The sequence below is a fragment of the Mus pahari genome, chromosome X (genome assembly GCF_900095145.1).
Source record: "Mus pahari chromosome X, PAHARI_EIJ_v1.1, whole genome shotgun sequence".
Lineage (NCBI taxonomy): Eukaryota > Metazoa > Chordata > Mammalia > Rodentia > Muridae > Mus > Mus pahari.
Window position 1 is genome coordinate 41,320,979 of NC_034613.1, and position 8,593 is coordinate 41,329,571.

The following is an 8,593-nucleotide window of genomic DNA, read 5'->3' on the forward strand; positions in this document are numbered from 1 at the left end:
ACTATATCAGTGTCCTTTCAGCAAGTTCTTGCTGGCATTGTATTTATTCTTATTAGATATTTTCTTTATTTACATTTTAAATGTTATCCCTTTCCTAGTTTCCCCTCCAAAAACCCTAGTTTCCCTTCCAAAATCTCTTCCCTCCTTCCCCTCCCCCCAATCCACCCACCCCTGCTTCCTGGCCCTGGCATTCCTCTATACTGGGGCATAGAACCTTCACAGGACCAAGGGCCTCTCCTCCCATTGATGACCGACTAGGCCATCCTCTGCTACATATGTAGCTAGAGCCATAAGTCCCACCATGTATTTTCTTTGGTTGGTGGTTTAGTCCCAGGGAGCTCTCGTCCCTCAACAGAGGAATGGATACAGAAACTGTGGTACATTTACACAATGGAGTACTACTCAGCTATTAAAAACAATGAATTTACGAAATTCTTAGGCAAATGGATGTATCTGGAGGATATCATTCTGAGTGAGGTAACCCAATCACAAAAGAACACACATGATATGCACTCACTGATATGGGAATATTAGCCCAGAAACTTGGAATACCCAATATACAATTTGCAAAATGCATAAAACTCAAGAAGAAGGAAGACCAAAGTGTGGATACTTCAATACTTCTTAGAACGGGGGGACAAAATATCCATGGAAGGAGATACAGGGACTAAGTTGGGAGCAAAGACTGAAGGAATTACCATCCAGAGACTGCCCCCCCGGGGGTGATCCATCCCATAAACAACCATCAAACCCAGATACTGTTGTGAATGCCAACAAGCGATTGCTGACAGGAGCCTGATATAGCTGTCTCCTGAGAGGCTCTGCCAGTTCCTGACTAATACCGAAGTGGATGCTCACAGCTATCCATTGGATGGAGCACAGGGTCCCCAATGAAGGAGCTGGAGAAAGTATCCAAGGAGCTGAAGGTGTCTGCAACCCTATAGGAGGAACCTATACGTTTCAATGCCTAGCAGGATCTGCTATGGATATGTTTTCTGTCCTTTGTGTCCTCTTAGACAATGGCCTTAGTCTTTTTGGCCCTGGATTCCATCATTTGACTCATAATGTTTCTTAATTTTGTTCCATCTCTGATTCTTATCATAACTACTTCATAGGATTGCAGTGAAAGTTTAATGATATTGCATATGTAAGCTTGTATAGTGCCTATCACAAAGGCATCAGTAAATAAACAGTAATTAAACTAAAATTTATTTCTAGTTACCTACCATATGAGTAAGATGATATAGAATTTGCACTTCCATAGCCACAGCATGTTTTCATATCTCTACATACTGTTCAATTCTCTATGCAATGTAAATTGCCCTTTACTGAGTATTGGGATGGATTCTTTTAACATAATTCAATGAGCCATCTGTATATGCATATAAATCACTAAGCAAACACTTGTGCACACACACTTATTACATAAATTGCATGTAGTTTAAAGAGATGACTGCTCATAAATTTAATGTAGCATTAAAATTCTGGCAGTGGCATCTTGCACCATGACTTGCTTTGGGGCTGCTTCTTTTTCAGAAGCACTTTCTTCACTTATCATTCTGATTTTTAGAATCTAGTGCTAACACAGATAAATTCCTTGCTTTCATCTCCAAAATGAAATCTACAGTCATTTCTCTCAACTTAAATCTGGTTTTGTGTTCCACCAGGGGCTGATACTTTAAACACACACAAAAAGGTTTTTATCTTTTTTGGAGGAGGGGGTTAAGTTAGATGGATCAGCTAGTGTGATTTGAATATGCTTGGCCCAAGGAGTGGCACTCTTCGGTGGTGTGGCCTTCTTGGAATAGGTGTGGCCTTGATGGAAGAAGTGTGTCACTCTGGGGGTAGACTTTGAGACCCTCCCCCTAGCCACATGGGAGCAAGTTGGCTCCTGTCTGCTTTTGGATCAAGATGCAGAACTTTTGTTTCCTCCAGTTCCACATCTGCCTTGATGCTAACATGCTCCCACCTTGATAATAATAGACTGAACTTCTGTAAGCCAGCTCCAATTAAAAGTTCTTTATAAAAGTTCCTTTGTCCATGGTGTCTCTTTACAGTAATGCAAACCTTAACTAAGACAGAGATTGGTTCCAGGGACTGGGGTATTGATGTGATAGGCCAGAACATGGCTTTGTTTTGAGGAATGTAGATTTGGGGACTTCAGAAAGCAATGAGAATGCTTAAGTGGGCCTTAATGAGCCACCCTAGTAGGAATATGGAAATAATTGGTGCTGAGGATGATTTGAACTGTGCATACCTGGCCCAAGAGGTTTCAGTGGAGAAGAATTTCAGTGTGTGGCCTAGAGACTGCTTTTGTGGTATTTTGGTTGAAGAATGTGGCTGCTTTTTGCCCTTGTCTGAAGAGTCAACCTGTGGCAAGGTAAGGCGATTTCAAACAATTGCATTGACAAAGGAAGTCACAAAAAAACCCAGCAGAGACTTCCTTGTTTTCTTTAGTCTCATGAAGACCATTTTGATCAAGTGTAGCAAACTTTGAAAGGAAAAGTACAAAATATATGGTTTAAAGAATAATAGGGCACCAAGAAGTAGAATGGATCCTATATTCAATAAGATAAACAGATTTAGAGTGGTGACTTTGGGGCAAGATCCCACCCAGCTAAGAATGTTGCTTATCCTTTTGCAGTTGAACAAGGGACTTAGATATTGTTTTCATTTGTACTTTTAATCTGAAATGAACTACAGTCTATAAATGGAGAGCAAAACTGTGATCCAGATCTTGAGGCTGGAAACACAGGCTTTTGATCAGGATTTTGAAAAATACTGGCCATGACAAGCTTAGGCCCAGGCAAGGTGTTATATACCTTTAATTCAAAGAGACAGAGGCAAGCAGATCTCTGAGTTCAAGGCCAGACTGGGACAGAGCAAGTTCCACGTAGAGAAAAGCTTAGGTACAGACATGGTGGTCCACATCTATAAACCCAGAACTCAGGAGACTCAGAGGAACTGAACTGCAGATCTCTAAGTTCAAGGTCAGTTGATGGAGCAAGTTCCAGGACAGCCAAGCTTAGGCAGTGAAGGAGTTGGAAATCAAGAAGCTGGTGATAATGTAAAAGAACAAAATGGCCATGTTTCAGCTACAGTAAGCAGCAGGACTTGGCAGATTTGGCCATGTAGTTCTGGGTTTAGAGTCAAGCATAGAAGGAGAGTATTAGGACAATTGACGCTGGATAGCAGGAGCTAAGAATTGAGCAGTGAGAAAGAAGAGACCAGTGCCACTGGGGTGAAAGCTTGTGGAAAGTGTTTTCTAAGAGCACAAGGAAACTATCTATATTCCAGAAATTGCCAAGGTTGTACTTCGTGATGCACTGGACTTGGTGATATATAAGAATCACCCAGATGGTATTGGATTTGAAGGCATGAAAGGGTCATGGAGAGCAGCTGATGCTTGACACTTTGAGAGGTCAGTGAAGGCCATTGGTAAGGGTACTGCCTCATTTGCAGTTGATGACCTAGGACTGAAGGGGTCACGGAAAGAATTTGAGGGATGGCAGCATAAATGGAACCTATAACAAGCTATTGGTGATGCCTCCTTGAAGTGGAAGACTCCATTGAATTGGAAATACCAGTACCATGTTATGATTACCAAGAACAGCAGTAAAGGAGTGGACTCAACCAGAGCCCAGAGTGCTGGAAAAAGAGACCCAAACCCTATGAAAGATCCCAGATGATCATATATGGATCCCAGACATTGTACCAAGAAGGTGTAATGTTGAAGTTGCCTCGGAGACCCTAAGATGTTAGAGATGCCAGAGCTGTGGAATACCTGCTGAGGAAAGCTGAGTAGAACCAGCCCAAGAGCAATAATTGTGTTGCAGTTAGCCAAGATCAAAGGTTTTGGAGAACTGAAGAGATCTTTTGCATCAGACATGTAGATGCTCAGTTTGGAGTTTACCTTAATGGCTTTTGGTCTTGCTTTGGTCCATTATTTCCCCACTATGCCATTTGGGAATGGTAATGCATATCCTGTGATGTCGGAGGTATGTGATCTTCTTTTTAATTTTGATTTCTTAAGGGATTGCATTTAAGAGATTACATGAATCTCAGAAAAGCCCTTGAATTTAGAACTTTTAACCTTTTTGAGATTGCTATAGACTACAGGGACTTTTGAAATTGGACTAAATGTACTTTACATTATGCTATGTTGAGGCATGGCCCCCATAGAGTCATGTATTTGCACAAGCCTATGGGGGAGGCAGGGAATGCAATGTGTTGGTTTAAATATGCTTGGCTCAGGAAGTGGCACTATTTGGAGGTATGGCCTTCTTGGAGGAAGTGTGTCACTGTGGGGGTAAGTTTTGAGACTCTCTTTCTAGCTACATGGGAGTCAGTCTGTTCCTGTCTGCCTTTGGATCAAGATGTAGACCTTTTCACTCCTCCAGCCCCAAGTCTGCCTGGATGCTGGCATGCTCCCCTTTTGATGATAATGTATTGAACTTCTGAACCTGTAAGCCAGCCTCAATTAAATGTTGTCCTTTATAAGAGTTACCTTGGTCATGGTGTCTCTTCACAGCAATGAATACCCTAACTAAGACAGCTAGTAAATGTTGCTTGTTGACAAACCTGATGACCTTATGGCTTTGGCCCTGAAAAACTACATAAAGGTAGAGAAGAGAATCTGTCTTGTGTCTTGTATGCAAAGCCTGTGTCATGGGCATACCCACATTCATAAACACACATTTCTGCAAATAATAAATAAAGTAATTTGTTTTTGTTTTGTTTTATTTTTTAAAAGGACTGTCTTTGAACAATTTTCCCTACTATACCCTCATGACTGGGAGGGAGAGTAATCTTCATGACCCTCAGGGTTTACTACTTTGTCAGTAGAAATCCAACTTAAGCCTGTGTCTTTTCATCTTAACTGCAAAGACTAAGTTTGTTTAAGATTCTCATTCTTATGGTAAGATTTTTTCCTACTTTTGTCTTAAAATTAATGATACATAGCATATAGGCACTGAGAGCTGTCTGAAGCAGAGCTTAAAGAAATGTCTGCTTCTGCTGATGGCAATAAAGAAATGAAATGAGTATAAGGAATTCAAAGTAAATCGTACCAACTAAATTCAGAGTGCCTTTCATTATCTCTGTAACCTAAATTTGCAAAACAAAATCAGTGATAAAATAGTCAAGCATTCCATAACAGGTCATTACTAATCTTAGATTTTATTCACACTGCACTCACCATGTTTCAGGGACTTTAACAAAGTGTGTGTTTGTGTGTGTGTGTGTGTGTGTGTGTGCCTGTGTGTGTACTTTGTAGTGTATATTCTATAATACACTCCTTCTATTACCATAAAGCACCATAAAAGAAGGGGAACTAGAAACTATCTAGAGCATAATTACATAAAAATAGTGTAATGAAAAGAGCACTGGATTTTGACTCATGTAAGGGTAAAACTGGGGGGAGGGTGGGTGAGTATGAGCAAAGTACACTGTATGACAAGATCAAAGCATATAGTTCACTTGTTTTCAACATTTCATCTTGCCTTAGCTCCCTAAGAGCTGCATGATCCTAAACAAGGAGAATACTAACAAACAAGCCCATATGCCTAGGGAAAATAAAGAGAGAATAAATGAACTGTAACAGAGTTGACTTCTTTCTTAACTTAGTGAGTTTCCTGCTGTCAGGCATACCTAAGGACCTACTGTGAGAGTTATATGTAATTGTCAACTCAACACAAGTATAATTATCAGGACAGTCTCAATAAGAGATTGTCTGCATTGGATTGGCTTTAGGCTCTCTCTCTCTCTCTCTCTCTCTCTCTCTCTCTCTCTCTCTCTCTCTCTCTCTCTGTGTATGTGTGTGTGTGAGTATCTTAATTTAAGTTGATGAGGGAGGTCCAACATTGGAAGCATCACACCCTAGGCAAGGAGTCTCAAATTGTGTAAGTATGGAGAAATCATACTTAACACAAACAGCCAAGAATTTCTCTTTGGTTTTGACTATGATATTTTATGTCTAGCCATTTGAAGCTCATACCTTGAATTCCCCACAATGGTTAGCTAGAATTGTAAATTGACTAAAAAGTAAACTCCTTTTTCTCCTAAGTTGGAATTTTTAGGGTATTTTAGAACAACTGTCAAATAATGCTTAGGCATGAAGATACAGAGACTGTATTAGTTAACACTCGACCACTGACAAAATAATGAAGTCAACAAAGGAGCTGGTTTTAATTCATGGTTTCAGAATGTTTAGTCCATTGATTTGTGCCTATAGTGAAATGGAACATTATGATAACAGGAGTGTATGATGGAGAAAGACACTTATTTCAGTCAGAGCAGCCATGAGGCACAAAATAGGACAGGAAGGAGATCAGGGACAAGAACATGATCTAAGTGGCCTATTTTCCCCAACTAGGCCCTGCCTAGAAAATTTCCCACCACCTCTCAAAACTCTCAACTAATTATGAACCCATTAAATGTGCTAATTCATCAGTGATGTCAACATTCTCCTGGTCCACCTTCTTCCTCAGATCCTCAGCTACAGACATGCTGTAATTAGGGACCAAACTTCTTAAATGGTTTTTCCTTAATTAAGTTATTTATTTACTTTACATCCTGATTGCAGCTTCCTCTCCTCTCCTCTCCTCTCCTCTCCTTTTCTCCCGGTGCCTCCTTCTCTACACCCCTCCCCCACATCACCCCCCCTCCTCCTCAGAAAAGGGGAGGCCCCATGGATATCAACCAACCTTGGCACATAAAATGGCAGTAGGACTAGGAACATTTTCTTTGGGAGCTAGACTAGGCAGCCCACTTAGGGGGAAGGGATACAAAGGTAGTAAGAGACAGCCCCGCTCCTGCTCTTAGGGAACCCACAACTCTTCCCTATGTGCAGAGGGCCTAAGAGGGACCAAACTTTTAATACATAGCCCTTTAGGGGTACTTCACATCAAAACCCTAACACATATGACTGAGCAAATTTCTCTAAGAAGTTGGAGGTTAGTGGAAAAGACTACAAAGGTCACTTTCAACTTACAGTTATAATTCTATGAGAGAATTCGTAATTCAGCTCAAAATAAATTGACAAACATCTCTCAGCAAACTAATCAGGCATATTGTGAGAGGCATAGCCTGTCAATGAGATAGATTAGAGTCAGATCCGATGGACAACCAATCAATGAAATAGATACACCTTCACAATGGAGAAGGACGGTGAAGACATGAATGATGAATCCTAGCCCTGGTGAGTACAGTGAATTAGACAGTTCGTCTTTGTTGAGGGGGAATTGAGAGGATGCTTCCTGAACTCTTCTTGTTTGTCCTTGGGTTTGCTTTAAAAATAAAAAGCACACGAATATGTCAATCATAACATTCTCATGGAACCTAAGATTCTATGAACCTTTGATCTTTACCTGAAGGGTTAAATCTCCATTTGTAAATAAATTGGTGTTAATTCAATGACTTCATTTAGCAAATTAGAGGTTGTTCTTTTCCCATAGCATTCCTTTTTAAAGTTGATATGGCTTTTAAAAGGTGAGCATAGTTAGCGCTCATCCTTCATTTGATGCATGAGTCCCAGATTGGACATTAGCTGTGAGCATCCTTGTTTTCAAGTCAGTCTGAGACAAAGAACAAGTGAGGGTACTTGTCAGGAACTTCTTGTAAGGAGGTGCTATATTGCAAGGGGCATAAATATATGATTAAATATGTTTCATATATGCATATTTTGTTTTTGTTTTGTTCTTTTACTAACATCCAATATGGGTATTTTTACTCATCTATTATCTGGCTATTTAGTCATCCTTAATAGTTACCCTAGTGTTGTGTCCTGAATGGATGCTCTACAGGCATCTCATGGTTCATGAGACTCCTTAAGGAGCTTCATGGGGTTCAAATTATGTCCATAGAATTTTTAAAACATAACTTTCACTTTGTATTGAAATGTGTGCTGATGATGAACACAAAATAGATACAGCTTCAAAAGTGTTGATGCCTAAGGAAGAATCAAAGTATAGGTACGGCAAACTCTAGGAGCTTGTCATGATATTCTTTATCAAATGCCATTAGAGTGCTAGAGAGAGTCAATTTCCCTTAAGAATCCCCTTTCATCTGCCTGGACTGCCTGGCTGGGCCTCAGTGGAAAAGAATATGTCTAGTCCTGTTGGTACTAGATGCCCCAGAATGGAGTGATACACAAGGGGGACTCCCCCTTCTCTGAGGAGGAGGGGAAAGGGCAGTAGGGGGATGGATTTGTAAGGGTGGTACTGGGAGTAGAAGAGGGAGGTGGCTGTGATTGGGATGTCAATTTACAGATTCAATGCCATTGATATAAAAACACTATGCAGGCTGGAGAGATGGCTCAGTGGTTAAGACCACTGACTGTTCTTCTAGAAGTCCTGAGTTTAATTCCTAGCAAACACATGGTGGATCACAACCATCTGTAATGGGATCTAAAGCCCTTTTCTGCTACGGCTGAATATAGTTATAGTGTACTCATATAAATAAAGATACATCTTTAAAATAAGAATCCTAAACCTTATTAAAAACTTAAAACACTATGCTATACTGATATATACCCAGGATATCTTAATCTTTTTTTTTCTTTTTTATTATTATTTTCTTTATTTACATTTCAAAT